The sequence below is a fragment of the Tachyglossus aculeatus genome, chromosome 3, assembly GCF_015852505.1.
Source record: "Tachyglossus aculeatus isolate mTacAcu1 chromosome 3, mTacAcu1.pri, whole genome shotgun sequence".
NCBI classification, from domain to species: domain Eukaryota; kingdom Metazoa; phylum Chordata; class Mammalia; order Monotremata; family Tachyglossidae; genus Tachyglossus; species Tachyglossus aculeatus.
In genome coordinates, this window is record NC_052068.1 from 26,201,100 (window position 1) to 26,220,045 (window position 18,946).

The 18,946-nt window shown below is 46.6% G+C and overlaps 1 protein-coding gene and 1 non-coding gene across 2 annotated transcripts in view; both read right to left on the bottom strand.

Annotated features, from left to right (window-relative positions):
- The window catches only part of USP54 (ubiquitin specific peptidase 54), a 143,414-nt gene extending 141,554 nt beyond the window's left edge, over positions 1–1,860 (bottom strand). The window contains exon 1 of the mRNA XM_038743597.1: positions 1,635–1,860. The gene's annotated coding sequence lies outside the window, so the exon portion shown is untranslated. The remainder of the gene's footprint in view (positions 1–1,634) is intronic.
- Positions 1,861–16,561: 14,701 nt separating this feature from the next.
- LOC119926353 lies at positions 16,562–16,699 on the bottom strand. Its single transcript, XR_005450238.1, has one exon. It is a non-coding gene; the product is annotated as a small nucleolar RNA SNORA7 (small nucleolar RNA).
- Between the last annotated feature and the right edge of the window lie 2,247 nt (positions 16,700–18,946).

Here is an 18,946-nt window from a genome sequence, read left to right on the forward strand (position 1 = left end):
TGTGACCTTGGGCAAGTCACTTCACTTCTCTGTGCCTCAGTTCCCTCATCTGTAAAATGGACTGTGAGCCCCACTTGGGACAACCTGATAAACTTGTATCATCTCCCCCAGCGCTTAGAACAGTGCTTGGCACAGAGTAAGCACGTAACAAATACCATCATTATTATTGTTATTATTATTAGTCGGGAGACCGTAAAATTTATATGTGAATAGTAGCAGGGAGGCAGCGTGGCTCAGTGGAAAGAGCATGGGCTTTGGAGTCAGAGGTCATGGGTTCGAATCCCGGCTCCGCCGCATGTCTGCTGTATGACCTTGGGCAAGTCACTTAACTTCTCTGAGCCTCAGTTCCCTCATCTGTAAAACGGGGATTGACTGTGAGCCCCACGAGGGACAACCTCACCACGATGCATCCCCCTTCAGCGCTTAGAACAGTGCGTTGCACAAAGTAAGCGCTTAACAAATGCCATTATTATTATTATTATTATAGTAAGCCTTCCTCTTAAGACTCAGTAAAAATGTGAAACTCTTCTTCAGACTAACTGAAGCCTACCCCTAATTTTTCAAAAGGAATGATTCAGACTAACACAGAGGAGAGCTATTTCTACCGTATTTAGTTTTAACCGACACTGCTAACAATTCCCAAGCTTGAACTGAAAGACTGACTTACAAAGAGACACTCCAGGGAATTCTTTCAAAAAGGAAATCCTGGAAGGGAATTAATTTAGAGACGAGAGAAAGGGAAATGAGGGGGTAAAAAGAAGCTGTAAATGTGACTTCATAACAAACTCACAGCTTCTCTACAATCTTCCAACCGATAGCTTGGAGCATCTTATAACTTAGCACACACTGGGTTTTCCTTTTAGACTGTGAGCCCACTGTTGGGTAGGGACCCTCTCTATATGTTGCCAAATTGTACTTCCCAAGCGCTTAGTACAGTGCTCTGCACACAGTAAGCGCTCAATAAATACGATTGATTGATTGATTAAAAGGCATATACAAATATGATCTCCACACTGTCCCCACCCAATCAGTTACCCACAGACCACAAGCATCAGAGTGCCAATGACATGCCAGAGAAAAGGCACACCTCAAAACTCCCTGGATTAAAACAAGAGTATTTCTCCACCAGTCACCACCATTGACAGGGAATGTGTCAGTTAATTGTTGTATTGTACTCTCCCAAGCACTTAGTTCAGTGCTCTGCACACAGTAAGCGCTCGATAAATTTGATTGAATCAATGATTTCCTTCCCAAAACCTTCACTTCCACTAATCGAAAAATCTGGGGTGAATTAAGAAAAACCAAGCTCCGTCAGCCAATTCTGAGAAGCTTCAAATGTTCCCAGTCCCTCGCTGGCTCTTTGAAAATACGAAAAGGCCCGAGACCGGCGGTTTTACGGAGGAAATGAGGCCAACACGACACTCAGGTAAACAGACTATATAAAGGGACTGCCAGGGGAACCTCCGACATGGAACTTGAACCCCAGACCGCAGGCTCTCCCCCTCCGTCGGCGGAGAGCTCGTCAACTCGGAAAAATGAAAGATGGATATGCCAGTATGTGTCACCTTCAACCTGTAAATCGCAGCTGGAAATTCCCAAAGATTCTGGCCGTGGTTCTATCTTTTGCTACTCACAAAGTGCCTGGAGTTCCGTCCGCTTCCGCCTCCTCCCAGCTGGAAGGCCTGCAAGTGGGAAAACAGTGACTAGCTCTGCGTCTCGGGCAGGTGGAGTAGGAAAGATGAGCTCATCCCTTCAAACATGCACCTGATTCCCAGGAAGCTGCCCCTCCTCCAGCATTATATCCTTAAAGCGACACACACTGCCAGCGCTACTCCACTATTGCCATCGCCAGCCTCTCTGGAGATTACTCCACTCCTAAATGTCCCCTTTTCTACTTAGCGACAGACCGTTAAAGCCGCTTAAGCCGCCGTTGCCATGCCGTCTTCTGTAACGGACTAATGTGGGTCAGATCCATGTCGAATGGGAAGTGATGCCCCGGAAACCCTTCGTCTTTGCCTTCCTTCTCTAGGTTTAAACGAGAAAAGGACCACTTTCTCCATTTACAGCTCACTTGATCAAGCGGCAACTTCGTGACCATCGCCCATTTGCCTCTTTCTCCGGGGGGATTTGACAGAAGGCGGAAACAGTGCCATCTTTAAGGGGGAGCGGGAAAGGGGGAAGGGAGAGGGTCCTCTGCTTACTTTTAATTAGGGTGCTTGGAGGATGGTATCCGCTTAATAGCTCTTCCTTCAACTAGACTGGAATAGCCCTTTGCAAAAGAACCAGGCTCTACTGAAAGAAGCTCTGATTTGGGAAACCCTTTCAGCCCCAAGGTGAGTTCTGGGATCAATCAATCAATCAATCGTATTTATTGAGCGCTTACTGTGTGCAGAGCACTGTACTAATCAATCAATCATATTTATTGAGCGCTTACTGTGTGCAGAGCACCGTACTAAGCGCTTGGGAAATACAAGTTGGCAACATATAGAGACAGTCCCTACCCAACAGTGCGCTCACAGTCTAAAAGGGGGAGACAGAGAACAAAACCAAACATACTAACAAAATAAAATAAATAGAATAGATATGTACAAGTAAAATATACTAAACAGGTACCATCTCTGGCATTACTACCATTAAGCGCTTAGTACAGTGCTCTGCACACAGTAAGCGCTCAATAAACATGATTATTTTATTTGTACATATTTATTCTAATTATTTTATTTTGTTAATATGTTTTGTTTTGTTCTCTGTCTCCCGCTTCTAGACTGTGAGCCCACTGTTGGGTAGGGACCGTCTCTAAATGCTGCCAACCTGTACTTCCCAAGCACTTAGTACAGTGCTCGGCACACCTTAAGCGCTCAATAAATACGATTGAATGAGTGAATGAATGAATCACCACCTCCAGCTACCTCCTGGGCCCCAAGACTTACCACTGGTCCTACTCCTCTTGCCCTATTTCTATATAATAATAATAATGATGGCATTTATTAAGCGCTTACTATGCACAAAGCACTGTTCTAAGCCCTGGGGAGGTTACAAGGTGATCAGGTTGTCCCACGGGGGGCTCACAGTCTTAATTCCCATTTTACAGATGAGGTAACTGAGTCACAGAGAAGTGAAGTGACTTGCCCAAAGTCACACAGCTGACACGTGGCGGAGCTGGGATTTGAACCCATGACCTCTGACTCCAAAACCCGGGCTCTTTCCACTGAGCCACACTATATCTCAAGCTTGCTCCAATTGTAGTTCCACTCTCTAGGAACCCGGATCTGGCTCCCATCTACGATTCCAGAATCCCACTCCCTTCTGTGTCATCCTTGCACTTGGATTTGTACCCCTTATTTGCCCCACCCTCAGCACTATGTACACATCCGTAATGTATTTATCTATATTAATGTCTGTCTCCCCCATGAGACTGTAAAAGCCTTGAGATTTTCTTTATGGTACTTGCTAAGTGCTTACTATGTGTCAGGCACTGTACTAAGCGCTGGGGTAGGTACGAGAAAATCAGGTTGGACACAGCCCGTGTCCCAAATGGGGCCCGGTCTTAATCCCCATTTTTCAGATGAGGCAACGGAGGCATAGAGAATTGAAGTGACTTGCTCGAGGTCATTCATTCAGTCAGTCATATTTATTGAGAAGCAGCGTCACTCAGTGGAAAGAGCACAGGCTTTGGAGTCAGAGGTCATGGGTTCAAATTCCAGCTCCGCCAACTGTCAGCTGTGTGACTTTGGGCAAGTCGCTTATCTTCTCTGGGCCTCAGTTACCTCATCTGTAAAATGGGGGCTAAAACTGTGAGACCCCCGTGGGACAACCTTGTAAACTCCCCAGCGCTTAGAAAAGTGCTTTGCACATAGCATAGTACAGTGCTCTGCACACAGTAAGCGCTCAATAAATACGATTGATGATAGTAAGCGCTTAACAAATACCATCATTATTATTATTGAGAGCTTACTGTGTGCAGAGCACTGTAGTAAGTGCTTGACTAAGGTCAAGCAGCAGGCAAGTGGTGGAGCCAGAATTAGAACCCAGGTCCTCCTGGCCCCCAGGCTATGCTCTTTCCACTGGGCCATGCCGCTTCTTGGGGCAGGGAATGCGTCTACCAACGGTGTTATACTACACTCTCCCAGCACTACTATATTGTAAGTACTGTACTTACAGCACTTACTATACCGTAAGTGCTTAGTACAAGGTGCTCCACACAAAGAAAGTGCTCAGTAAATGCCACTGATTGATTATTGATTGCACTCTCCCCCTACCTGGGGTTTTGGGACCCTGGTTCCCCCCTTCCTGGGCCACATAGGTTCTGCCACCATTCATCATCATCATCATCAATCGTATTTATTAAGCGCTTGCATTCACACTATTCTCATCCTGGGCTCTATGAAAGTTACTGCATAGAGCTTTAGAGTAAATCTCAGTTTCCCTACAAGACCCTATCTTTAATCTGCTTGTCGTGGAATACCGTAATCCTGAATTGAAAGCCCTTTTACAATTTACAATTATGCACATCTGCTATAGCTCACCTCCTCCAGGAGGCCTTCCCAGACTCAGCCCCCTTTTTCCTCTCCTCCTCCCTATCCCCCTGCCCTACCTCCTTCCCCTCCCCACAGCACTTGTATATATATTTGTTCAGATTTATTACTCTATTTTACTTGCACATATTTACTATTCTATTTATTTTGTTAATAATGTGCATAGAGCCTTAATTCTATCTGTTCTGACAATTTTGACACCTGTCTACACGTTTTGTTTTGTTGTCCATCTCCCCCTTCTAGCCTGTGAGCCCGTTGTTGGGTAGGGACCGTCTCTACATGTTGCCGACTTGTACTTCCCAAGCGCTTAGTACAGTGCTCTGCACACAGTAAGTGCTTAATAAATACGACTGAATGAATGAATGAATGGATCAACCAGCTTCAATCAGAACTGTACAGTTGGACTCCTGATGCAATAATATCTCATCAATCATAAATGTCATCAAAGCTGGTTAAAGTCCAGTGACTTTAAAGGCTTCTCATGTGACCCATTTGAAATCTACATGGATTCAAAAAAAGAACCGTCTGCTGGTTTCCTCACTTGGTCAACTGTCCTCCCAGTGAGCCTCCCTCGATAAAAAACGGGGTACCCCATGCAAGAGATCTAGTGATCACTTCACCTGTTCAGTTCCAAACTAATGAAGAATTAAAAATAATGTTTCATAGACGTCTCTGTACTCTGGAAATAGGAAAAAGCACCGTTCTTCCATAAAGTGTGCTTCCTCTACAAATATCGAAGAGAACACAGCTGGGAAGTTAGGGAACATACGTCACCGATGCATACCCATCTGGAGAGAGAAATGTAATGCACTGTTGGAAGAAACGGGGCGTTTACACGTGGCATGAGTCAAGGGGTGCGTACAAAAAGGCACCTTACAGCAAGGTCAGTCGAGAACACTAACCCTCGGGATAGGAGACCGGTTATTATGAAGCTTCACATAGAGCAGTGCTTAGAGCAGTGTTATTTTGTGGTGAAGTCCAACAGTCCAAGGACTAGCTGTTATACAGGCTAGGCATGAAGGTTGAGGTGTCCTATGGCCAATGTTGGGGTACTCAAACTATATTTACACTTCAATCCATACCTCATGCTGCTGCCCGGATTGTCTTTGTCCAGAAACGCTCTGGGCATGTTACTCCCCTCCTCAAAAATCTCCAGTGGCTCCCAATCAATCTGCGCATCAGGCAGAAACTCCTCACCCTGGGCTTCAAGGCTGTCCATCCCCTCGCCCCCTCCTACCTCCCCTCCCTTCTCTCCTTCTCCAGCCCAGCCCGCACCCTCCACTCCTCTGCCGCTCACCTCCTCACCGTTAGGCCTCGTTCTCGCCTGTCCCGCCGTCGACCCCCGGCCCCCGTCCTCCCCCGGGCCTGGAATGCCCTCCCTCTGCCCATCCGCCAAGCTAGCTCTCTTCCTCCCTTCAAGGCCCTACTGAGAGCTCACCTCCTCCAGGAGGCCTTCCCAGACTGAGCCCCTTCCTTCCTCTCCCCCTCGTCCCCCTCTCCATCCCCCCATCTTACCTCCTTCCCTTTCCCACAGCACCTGTATATATGTATATATGTTTGTACATATTTATTACTCTATTTATTTATTTATTTTACTTGTACATACCTATTCTATTTATTTTATTTTGTTAGTATGTTTGGTTTTGTTCTCTGTCTTCCCCTTTTAGACTGTGAGCCCACTACTGGGTAGGGACTGTCTCTATATGTTGCCAACTTGTACTTCCCAAGCGCTTAGTACAGTGCTCTGCACACAGTAAGCGCTCAGTAAATACGATTGATGATGATATTTACAGGAAACACTGGAAGAAGGCAATTGCTGGCAGTCCCAAACATAGAAGCAGCATAGCCTAGCGGAAAGAGCTCGGGCTTAGGAGTCAGAAGACCTGGGTTCTAATCCCAGCCCTGCCACTTGTCTGCTGTCCTCTGGATGATAAACTCATTGTGGGCAGGCAGTGTGGTAATTGTTATATTGTACTCTCCCAAGCACTTAGTACAGGGCTCTGCACACAGTAAGCACTCAATAAATATGACGGAATGAATGGATGAGTGTGACCTTGGCCAAGTCACTTCACTTCTCTGGGCCTCAGCTTGGCTCAGTGGCAAGAGCCTGGGCTTGGGAGCCGGGGGTCATGGTTCGAATCCCAACTCCGCCACTTGTCAGCCGGGTGACTTTGGGCAAGTCGCTTAACTTCTCTGCGCCTCAGTTACCTCATCTGTGAAATGGGGATTAAGACTGTGAGCCCCACGTGGGACAACCTGATTATCTTGTATCTCCCCTGGCACTTAGAATAGTGCTTGGAACACAGTAAGCCCTTAACAAATACCATCAAAAAAAAAAGTGGGGGGTTAAATCCCACTCCTTTTACTTAGACTGTGAGCCCCATGTGGGACAGAGGCTGTGTCCAACCTTGTATCTACTCCTGGTGCTTGGCAGATAGTAAGTGCTTAACAAATACTATCAGTATTATTATTATGATTAACAACAACACAAAAGGCGGGTACCAGGAGCCACACAATAGTAAACAGAAGACAAGAGGAGGAAGGGTGGATGGGTTCCAGCAGTTATCAGGACACTGGGAGAAGGGACAATAGGGGCTACAACAAAGAATGGATAATCCTATCACCACCGGGAAAGTTTGGCAATATTTAAAGGGGCAGGGAAGCGTATCCTAGATGGATCAGCCCAAAAAGGCCATATTAACTGACCCAGCCAGGACTCTTTTGCAAGAGCTGTGCAGATCCCCAACCTGGAGACTTCTGAAAGTATGCATCTTACCCCATCTTACCTCCTTCCCTTCCCCACAGCACCTGTATATATGTATATATTTTTGTACATATTTATTACTCTATTTATTTATTTATCTTACTTGTACATATCTATTCTATTTATTTTATTTTGTTAGTATGTTTGGTTTTGTTCTCTGTCTCCCCCTTCTAGACTGTGAGCCCGCTGTTGGGTAGGGACTGTCTCTATGTGTTGCCAACTTGTACTTCCCAAGCGCTTGGTACAGTGCTCTGCACACAGTAAGCGCTCAATAAATACGATTGATTGATTGATTGATTGCAGGCCCCTCTCAGGAATGTCCCAGACCACCCAGAGTGATGTCAGAGCCGAGGATGCCCATTTTCGGGAGGAAGCAGGGAGGGGCAAGGAAAGTTGGAAGGGCATAATAGGGGTCCAGGGGAACAGTAGTCTTGGCCCTGCTGGCTGGAGGCCACTGGCCCCTAAATTCAATCGTATTAATTGAGCGCTTACTGTGTGCAAAGCACTGTTCTAAGCCTTTGGGAGAGTACAATATAACAATAAACAGATACATTCCCTGCCCACAACAAGCTTACAGTCTAGAGGGGGAAACAGACATTAATAATAATGATGGTATTTCAATCAATCGTATTTATTGAGCGCTTACTGTGTGCAGAGCACTGTACTAAGCGCTTGGGGAGTACAAGTTGGCAACATATAGAGACAGTCCCTACCCAACAGTGGGCTCACAGTCTAAAAGTATTTGTTAAGCGCTTACTATGTGCAAAGCACTGGGGAGGTTACAAGCGCTTAGAACAGTGCCCAGCGCTTAGAACAGTGCTTTGCACATAGTAAGCGCTTAATAATTGCCATCATCATTATTATTATTATTACAAGGTGATCAGGTTGTCCCATGGGGGGCTCACAGTTTTAATCCCCATTTTACAGATGAGGTAACTGAGGCACAGAGAAGTTAAGTGACTTGCCCTAAGTCACACAGCTGACAGTTGGCAGAGCCAGCATTTGAACCCATGACCTCTGACTCCCAAGCTCTTTCCACTGAGCCACACTGCTTCTCCAATATATGAATAAATGACAGATATGTACATAAGTGCATAAGTGAAGCAGCATGGCTTAGTGGCAAGAGCCTGGGTTTGGGAGTCAGAGGTTGTGGGTTCTAATCCTGCCTCCGCCACTTGTCTGCTGTTTGACTTTGGGCAAGGCACTTCACTTCTCTGGGCCTCAGTTACCTCATCTGGAAAATGGGGATTAAAACTGTGAGCCCCACGTGGGACAAGGCCCTACTGAGAGCTCACCTCCTCCAGGATGCCTTCCCAGACTGAGCCCCCTCCTTCCTCTCCCCCTCCTCCCCCTTTCCATCCCCTTCACCTTACCTCCTTCCCTTCCCCACAGCACCTGGATATATGTCTATATGTTTGTACATATTTATTACTCTATTTATTTTACTTGTACATATCTATTCTATTTATTTTATTTTGTTAATATGTTTGGTTTTGTTTTCCATCTCCCCCTTCTAGACTGTGAGCCCGCTGTTGGGTAGGGACCGTCTCTATAGGTTGCCAACTTGTACTTCCCAAGCGCTTAGTACAGTGCTCTGCACACAGTAAGCGCTCAATAAATATGATTGATTGATTGACTGGCAAGCTGATTACCCTGTACCTACTCCAGCACTTAGAACAGTGCTTGGCACATAGTAAGCGCTTAACAAATACCAACATTATTATTATTATTATTATTATTATTATTATTATTATTATTATTATTATTATTATTATTAAAACAGTAGTTACAGCCATGGGAGTGAAGGAGTTCTCCAAGGGAATGAGTGTAGATGGAAAATAGAAGGGGACCCAGAACTCTACCTTGAGAGACCCCCCACAGTTAGGGAGTGGGAGGTAGAAGATGAGCCCAAAAAGAAGACTGAGAATGAACGGCCAGAGATAAGAGGAGAATCAGAAGAGGACAGAGTCAGTGAAGCCAGGGTTGGATAACGTTTCCAAGAGAAGGGGGGGTGGTCCACAGCGTTGAAGGCAGCTCAGTGGTTGAGGAATATTAGGATGGAGTAGAGGCCGCTGGATTTGGCAAGAGGAGAACAATGACGACCTCTGAGAGGGCAGTTTCTGTGGCGTGAAGGATACAGAAGCCAGATTGGAGGGGGTCAAGGAGAGATTTGGAGGAGAAGAATTTGAGACAGAGGGTGAGGACAACTCGCTCAAGCAGTCTGGAGAGGAATGGTAGGAGGGAGATGGGGCAATAACTGGAGGGAGCCGTGGGGTCAAGGGAGGGGTTTTTTTTTTAGGATGGGGAGACATGGGCGTGTTTGAAAGCAGTGGGGAAGAAGCCATTGGAGAGCGAAAAATTGAAGACGGCTGTTAGGGAGGGTAGAAGGGAGGGGGCGTTTTGATAAGGTGTGAAGGAATGGGGTCAGATGTGCAGGTGGAGGGGGTGGCTTTTGAGAGGAGGCAGGAGATCTCTTCCAGAGATACTGTTGGGAAGGATGGGAGAGTTGAAGAGGGTGCCGGAAGTGGGAGGGAATGAGGAGGGGCGGGGGCAATTTTAGGGAACTCACACCTGGTGGTGCCAATTTTCTGAATGAAGTAGGTGGCCAGGTCATTGGGAGCAAGGGTTGAGGGAAGCGGAGGAACAGGGAGCCTGAGACGGGTGTTAAATGACTGGAACAACTGGTGAGGGCAACAGGCATGGGTGTCAACCAGGGTGGAGAAATAGTTTCACTGGTCAGAGGAGAGGGCAGAGTTGAAGAACGCAAGGATAAACTTAAAGTGGACAAAGTCAGCCTGATACTTAGATTTCCGCCAGCAGCGCTCCGCAGCTTAAGCACAAGAGTGAAGGAGGCAGACTGAGCGGGTGATCCAGGGCTCTGGGTTAGAGGTATGAGATCGACAAAGGGATAGGGGAGTGACCTAATTGAGTTCAGTAGAGAGGGTGGTGTTGAAAATGTTTATTTGGTCATCAAGGAGGGTAGTTCGGGTAAGGAGGCGAGGTGAGGCATGATGAGTTGAGAAAATCGGATGGGGTCCAGAAATCGGAAGATTCTGTGGGGAAAGAGTACAGATTTACGGAAAGGAGGAGTTTGGGACAGGAGGTTATGGTCAGAGGGATTTCAGAGTTGCTGAGGGGAGAGATTGTGCACTGGTTAGAGATGATGAGCTTGAGTGTGTGTCCGAGTTGGTGAGGAGGCGAGGTGGGGTGGAGCAGAGGCCAGTGGAGTTGAGGAGTGATAGAAGGTGGGCAGCAAAAGGGTCATCAGGAACATTTATGTGAATATTGAAGTCCCCAAGGATCAAAGTGGATCAAAGAGAGAAGGAAAGTGAGAAAGGGATCAAAATGGTTAAAGAAGTTGGAAATGGGACCTGGGAAGCGGTAGATGACAGCTACTATAATGACAGTACAGTGCCTGGGACATAGTAAGTGCTTAATAAATACCACAATTATTATTAAATGCTGTGAGGCCTACGGGGGCAGGGGGGGTGAGTAAGGGGTGCAAATAAGAGAAGCAGCCTGGCTTAGTGGATACAGCACGGACCTAGGAGTCAGAGGGACCTGGGTACTAATCCCGGCTCCACCACCTGCCCGCCGTGTGACCTTGGGCAAGTCATTTCATTTCTCTGGGCCTCGGTTACCTCATCTGTAAAACGGGAATTAAGATTGTGAACCTCATGTGGAACGGAGATTGTGTCCAACCTGATTATCTTGTATCTACCCCAGAGCTTAGAATATCATCATCATCAATCGTATTTATTGAGCGCTTACTGTGTGCAGAGCACTGTACTAAGTGCTTGGGAACTACAAGTTAGCAACATACAGAGACAGTCCCTACCCGACAGTGGGCTCACAGTCTGAAAGGGGGAGATAGAGAACAAAACCAAACATATTAACAAAATAAAATAAATAGAATAGATATGTACAAAATAAATAAATAAATAAGTAGAGTAATAAATATGTACAAGCATATATACATATATACAGGTGCTGTGGGGAAGGGAAGGAGGTAAGATGGGGGGATGGAGAGGGGGACGAGGGGGAGAGGAAGGAAGGGGCTCAGTCTGGGAAGGCCTCCTGGAGGAGGTGAGCTCTCAGCAGGGCCTTGAAGGGAGGAAGAGAGCTGGCTTGGCGGATGGGCAGAGGGAGGGCATTCCAGGTCCGGGGGATGACGTGGACCGGGGGTCGATGGCGGGACAGGCGAGAGCGAGGTACAGTGAGGAGATTAGTGGTGGAGGAGCGGAGGGTGCGGGCTGGGCTGTAGGAGGAGAGAAGGGAGGTGAGGTAGGAGGGGGCGAGGGGATGGACAGCCTTGAAGCCCAGGGTGAGGAGTTTCTGCCTGATGCGCAGATTGATTGGGAGCCACTGGAGATTTTTGAGGAGGGGAGTAACATGCCCAGAGCATTTCTGGGCAAAGACAATCCGGGCAGCGGCATGAAGCATGGATTGAAGTGGGGAGAGACAAGAGGATGGGAGATCAGAGAGAAGGCTGATGCAGTAGTCCAGACGGGATAGGATGAGAGCTTGAACGAGCAGGGTAGCAGTTGGGATGGAGAGGAAAGGGCGGATCTTGGCAATGTTGCGCAGCTGAGACCGGCAGGTTTTGGTGACGGCTTGGATGTGAGGGGTGAATGAGAGAGCGGAGTCGAGGATGACACCAAGGTTGCGGGCTTGTGAGACGGGAAGGATGGTAGTGCCGTCAACAGAGATGGGAAAGTCAGGGAGAGGACAGGGTTTGGGAGGGAAGACAAGGAGTTCAGTCTTTGACATGTTGAGTTTTAGGTGGCGGGCAGACATCCAGATGGAGATGTCCTGAAGGCAGGAGGAGATGCGAGCCTGGAGAGAGGGGAAGAGAGCAGGGGCAGAGATGTAGACCTGGGTGTCATCAGCGTAGAGATGATAGTTGAAGCCGTGGGAGCGAATGAGGTCACCAAGGGAGTGCGTGTAGATTGAGAACAGAAGGGGACCAAGCACTGAACCTTGGGGAACCCCCACAGTAAGGGGATGGGAGGGGGAGGGGGAGCCTGCAAAAGAGACTGAGAAAGAACAACCGGAGAGATAAGAGGAGAACCAGGAGAGGACGGAGTCTGTGAAGCCAAGGTCAGATAGCGTGTTGAGGAGAAGGGGGTGGTCCACAGTGTCGAAGGCAGCTGAGAGGTCGAGGAGGATTAGGACAGAGTATGAGCCGTTGGATTTGGCAAGCAGGAGGTCATTGGTGACCTTTGAGAGGGCAGTTTCCGTGGAATGTACGGGATGGAAGCCAGACTGGAGGGGGTCGAGGAGAGAGTTGTTGTTGAGGAATTCGATGAGTCCCATGTAGAACAGGGACCGTGTCCAACCTGAATAACGTGTATCCACCTGAGCGCTTAGAACAGTGCGTGACACAAAGTAAGTGTGGTGAGCCCACAACAAGCTGCCTTGTTAGTGACTGTCTGTGAGTCCACGAACAACAACAGGGAATAAGCTGGCGAGGACATGGATGGGCTCTACTTGAGGCCAGGTGACGGCTGGCCTGTGGATGTGGAGCACAGAGCGTGTTCTACCCAGTAACGGGCCTGGACCGATCAATGACTGCCACGTAGAGCCACAGCTGTGACGCCTAAAGCAGAGAAAAGGCGCTGGTTTTGAATCCCGAGGAGGCACACGGAAAGCAAGAAGCAGCAGAGGCATGCTGAGACGCAGAGAGAGAAGCAAGCAAAAGAGAAGCATTGGCAGAACGGGCTCCTTTGACCACAGACTGGTATTGGACCCTTGGTGGACTGGCTGCCTTCCTCAAAAAGTCAGGGAAGCTAAAGGTCCCCGCATGGGTGGACACAGTCAAGCTAGCCAAACACAAAGAATTGGCGCCTTATGATGAGAACTGGTTCTACACTCGAGCTGAAAGCGCCTAACAGGCACCAGGACTATTAGTTTCCTGTCCATGCTTGGCACCCTTGGAGATGGAACAGCTGGGCCCATTGCAGAGTGGGAATGGTTCTGCTCGGAACTGGAATCAATCAGGCAATGGAACTGGCTCGTGGAACTGGAGTGTTTACAGGGTAACTAGGACTAGGTATCTGGGATGAAACGATACAGCCGAGCTGGTAGAAGTGTTCCCTGCCCACAAGGAGCTCATAGTTTAGACAGTCTGCATGACCTAGTGGAAGGAGCCTAGGCTAGGGAGTCAACGCCCAAGGTCACTTTTGTCTGCTGTGTGACCTTAGGCAAGTCACTTCTCTGCCTCAGTTGCCTCATCTTGTAAAGTGGGGGTTGAGACTGTGAGCCCCACATGGGACGATTATGACACCGGTCTCCATGTTTTGTTTTGTTGTCTGTCTCCCCCTTCTAGACTGTGAGCCCGTTGTCGGGTAGGGACCGTCTCTATATGTTGCCGACTTGTACTTCCCAAGCGCTTAGTCCAGTGCTTTGCACACAGTAAGCACTCAATAAATACCACTGAATGAATGACAGCCTGTGTCCAACCTGATTTGCTTGTATCCACCGTAGTGCTTGGCTCATAGTAAGCTCTTAATATTTATTACTCTATTTTATTTGTACATATTTATTCTATTTATTTTATTTGGTTAATATGTTTTGTTTTGTCCTCTGTCTCCCCCTTCTAGACTTTTCTGGGAAGCATTAAATAAAGATCGTTGTTCCCTTTTTCAGGTTCCCAAATCAGATTTGGTTTCTGAGGGGTCGGAAAAAGATCCTGTCCGTTGTCTATCTCTCTTGTTTTCTTCCCCCTCTTCCCCCTCTCCACCACCCACCTTACCTCCTTCCCTTCCCCACAGCACCTGTATATATGTATATATGTTTGCACGTATTTATTACTCTATTTATTTTACTTGTACATATCTATTCTATTTATTTTATTTTGTTAATATGTTTGGTTTTGTTCTCTGTCTCCCCCTTCTAGACTGTGAGCCCACTGTTGGGTAGGGACCGTCTCTATATGTTGCCAACTTGTACTTCCCAAGTCCTTAGTACAGTGCTCTGAACACAGTAAGCGCTCAATAAATACGACTGAATGAATGAATGTGGCATTCCCTTTCATGCTGGTAAAACTAAGTAAAAAAACTTGCCACAGTAACCTGGTGATCAAAAGCGTGGCTTGATGACTAATACGTGTCACCGAGGCTCCCCAGGGCCAGGAGAGTCCTTGTTGGTACGAACCGGGGGCTCACGACAGTAAGCACTTAAAAAACAGCACAAAAAAATACCACCAATTGATTACTTTCAGTTATTTCATTCATTCATTCATTCAATCATATTTATTGAGCGCTTACTGTGTGAAGAGCACTGTACTAAGCTCTTGGGAAGTATAAGTTGGCAACATATAGAGACGGTCCCTACTCAACAACGGGCTCACAGTCTAGAAGGGGGAGACAGACAACAAAACAAAACATGTGGACAGGTGTCAAGTCATCAGAATAAATAGAAAGCTACAGGCACATCATTAACAAAATAAATAGAACAGTTAATATGTTCAGCAGCTGTCCGGCTATCTCACTGCCAACCACTCTCTCACATGTCCCACCTAGCAATAAGCTGCAGTAAGCACAGATAGTTTCAGTGCTAGGAGACTGACTAGCTTCATTGCTTTCTTGTCCTGTCTGGCTATTTAATCATCAATCGTATTTATTGAGCGCTTACTATGTGCAGAGCACTGTACTAAGCGCTTTAATGTTGTAAGGGATGCTGGCAGATCTGCTTATGGAATCAGATGGGGAGAGCCCTGGTCTCAAAACCAATAATAATAATAACGGCATTTATTAAGCACTTACTATGTGCAAAACACTGTTCTAAGCACTAAGGAGGTTACAAGTTGATCAGGTTGTCCTACGGGGGCTCACAGTCTTCATCCCCATTTTACAGATGAGGTAACTGAGGCCCAGAGAAGTTAAGTGACTTGCCCAAAGTCACACAGCTGACAACTGGCAGGGCTGGGATCTGAACCCATGACCTCTGACTCCAAAGCCTGTGCTCTTTCCACTGAGCCATGCTGCTTCTCAAAGAAAGTTAGCCTCTAAAAGAAAGTCAGCCAGCAATGTAATATTACAGATACTTAATTTGGTCTGAAGCCTGAAGGCAGACTGCTCCCTGTTGGGCAGCCTGCCCTTGGACAGATTCAATATTTACCTCCTGGTCTATCATTTTATTGGTCAGTGTGTTGTCGCGGTTTCTGCTCAAAAATTTAGCTCTCTGTCGGTCAATAAAAATTTTTGGTTGCGTGAACAGCTTTCCTGGTGTAGATACATTTCATCTGGCTTTTCTCTAGACTTATGTTCGGCCCATAACATCTGGATGACTCAGCTAGGCGATTTATGCCATAAAAAGTGGTTACGAAATACTCAAAATGTCACGGTGTCATGGATTATTCCAGCTCCTCTATGGCAGTGGAAGCACGGGAGGTGAAAGGAGTCAAAAGGCTCACTCTCCTGCCCACACCAACAGAGCTGTCAGATGTGATTGCTCACTTCTTTACAGAAATCACAATAGGAACTTAAATACTCTGAAAAACTCTGAAGAACTACCTGCAGGTAGTTTGGTAGCCTTGTCGCGTCTTATGCTCTCCCCCTCGTGCCCCTCTCCATCCCCCCCATCTTACCTCCTTCCCTTCCCCACAGCACCTGTATATATGTATATATGTTTGTACATATTTGTCACTCTATTTATTTATTTATTTTACTTGTACATATCTATTCTATTTATTTTGTTAGTATGTTTGGTTTTGTTCTCTGTCTCCCCCTTTTAGACTGTGAGCCCACTGTTGGGTAGGGACTGTCTCTATATGTTGCCAACTTGGACTTCCCAAGCGCTTAGTACAGTGCTCTGCACACAGTCAGCGCTCAACAAATACGATTGATGATGATGATGATGCTGTCAAGTCGTCTCCGACCCATAGCGACTCCATGGACACATCTCTCCTAGAATGCCCCCACCTCTATGTGCAATCATGCTGGTAGTGTGGCCATTGAGTTTTCTGGGTAAAAATACAAAGTGCTCTATCATCGCCTTCTTCCGCACAGTAAACTTGAGTCTCTATACCCTCGACTCTCCCTCACGCCTCTGCTGCCCAGCACAGGTGAGTTTTGGCTTGTAATGACGGCATTTATTAAGCACTCACTATGTGCAAAGCTGAGCACTGAGCACAAAGTGATCAGGTTGTCCCTCATGGGGCTCACAGTCTTCATCCCCATTTTCCAGATGAGGAGACTGAGGCACAGAGAAGTTAAGTGACTTGCCCAGAGTCACACAGCTGACAAGTGGCGGAGCCGGGATTTGTAGCAGATTGCCTTCTAGTCGCTAGCCACTGCCTAAACGAGGAATGGAATGGGAATACCTCTGCTTGACTCTCCCTCCCATTGCCAAGACTGGTAGACTGCTGAAAACTCTCCAGATACGATCCTGAGAGGAGAATTTAGTAGTACTACCTTCAAATTAGAAGCACTGTTCCCATAAAGGAGCAGAAATCAACCTGAGATTTAAATAAACCCCCCCCAAAAAAATTCTAAAACAATCTAAGGACCTTACATATTGCTTGCTCAAATTTCCTGGGCCATATGGCGTTGCTTTTGCAGCTTCTGTATTTAAATGATGTTTTAAAAGGATGCGTCCTATGGAATAAGGTAACATTGCTTACTTTCCAGAGGAAGTGATATAGTGACAGGCTTTTGCTACCGTTAAACACTGGAAGTGTTAGGTAATCGTGAACCACACTGTTTCATTTGTTTCAGTCAACAGGAGAAATAAACCCAGCACTTGTTTATTCAGTTTCACAAATTTCGCTTGACAGATTGAAAGTGTTTGGATTTCATTGATGCCAAAAATTGTAAATGAAGGGATAAAATAGTTTGGTCTAAAACAGACTCATAAACAGCCATATGCTGAGGGTGTGTACCATTTATGACAAGCAAATCTTAATCTGTCTACCATCTCTGTGTATTATCAATCAATCAATCAATCGTATTTATTGAGCGCTTACTGTGTGGAGAGCACTGTACTAAGCGCTTGGGAAGTACAAGTACACATAGAGACAGTCCCTACCCAACAGTGGGCTCACAGTATTATACTCTCCTAAGCACTTGGTAGAATGTTCTGCACACAGTAAGCATTCAATAAATACCACCGATTGATGGCCCGACTGTCACAGTCCCTGTCCCAAGTGGGGCTCACAGTCTTAAATCCCCATTTTGCAGATGAGGCAACTGAGGCACAGAGAAGTGAAGCAACACAGCCGGAATTTGAACCTCCATTAGGCCCTCCAACTCCCAGGCCTGTGCTCTTTTTACTAGGCCACACTGCTTCAAATTTCATCGGAAATGTGCGGTGCTGCTTAGGACTTGCCTCTGCTTCTGATCACGCAAACTGAGGCTTTCAGCCGGCATCCTCAAACTCTGGTTCCCCTACTGATTGTAGTGGGAAAGAACCCTGTAGCTCAGGGCTACTGATATAAATCAATCAATCAATCGTATTTATTGAGTGCTTACAATCAATCAATCGTATTTATTGAGCGCTTACTGTGTGCAGAGCACAGAGCGCTTGGGAAGTCCAAGTTGGCAACATATAGAGACAGTCCCTACCCAACAGTGGGCTCACAGTCTAGAAGGGGGAAGACAGGGAGCAAAACAAAACATTTTAACAGTCAATGTGCCGAATGGGCCTCACAGTCTAAATAGGAGGGACTGGGATTTAATACCCATTTTGCAAATGAGGAAACTAAGGCATTGAGACTGTAAGTGACTTGCCTAAGGTCACACAGCAGACAAGTGAAGAGCAGCATGGCCTAATGAAAGGCAGAGTAGCCTAGTGGAAAGAGCAAGGGCTTGGAAGTCAGAGGACTTGGATTCTAACCAGCTCCACCACACGTCTACTGTGTGACTTTGGGCAGGTCGCTTAACTTCTCTGGACCTTAGTTACCACATCTTGAGTGTGCAGAGCACTGTACTAAGCGCTTGGGAAGTACAAGTTGGCAACATATAGCGACAGTCCCTACCCAACAGTGGGCTCACAGTCTAGAAGGGGGAGACAGAGAACAAAACCAAACATATTAACAAAATAAAATAGAATAGATATGTACAAGTAAAATAAATAAATAAAGTGATATGTTCATTGTCTGGAGTTCCAACTTGTATATGAAGTATTCCACCGGTCGGCATCACCTGATAGATGTTAAGGAAGTCTCCTGGACAGATTTGGTTTGGTCCCAGATCATTCAGGAGGGACTTCCAATCAGTGGTATTTATTGAGTGCTTATTATGTGCAAAGCACTGTACTAAGCACATGGGAGAGCAAAATACAACAGAATTAGCAGGCACATTTCCTGCCCATAACGAGCTTACAGTCTAGAGGGGAAGGCAGACGTTAAAATCAACTATGGATATTTCCAGCCCAAGGAGAGTCTCTGTTCACACGTGTGGGTCTGTCTGTCTAATTTTAATTTCTTTCGTTATAGGACAGTATTCTGAGGTAAGAGACCATGTCTACTGAAATAACTGTGGACTTCCCAAGCAGTTAGTATAGTGCTCTAAAAAGAGTAAGCACTCAGTAAATACTATGATGAAGGTATTGTTAACAATAAGGATGGCATTTATTAAGTGCTTACTATGTGCAAAGCACTATTAAGACTGTGAGCCCCCCGTGGGACAACCTGATCACCTTGTGA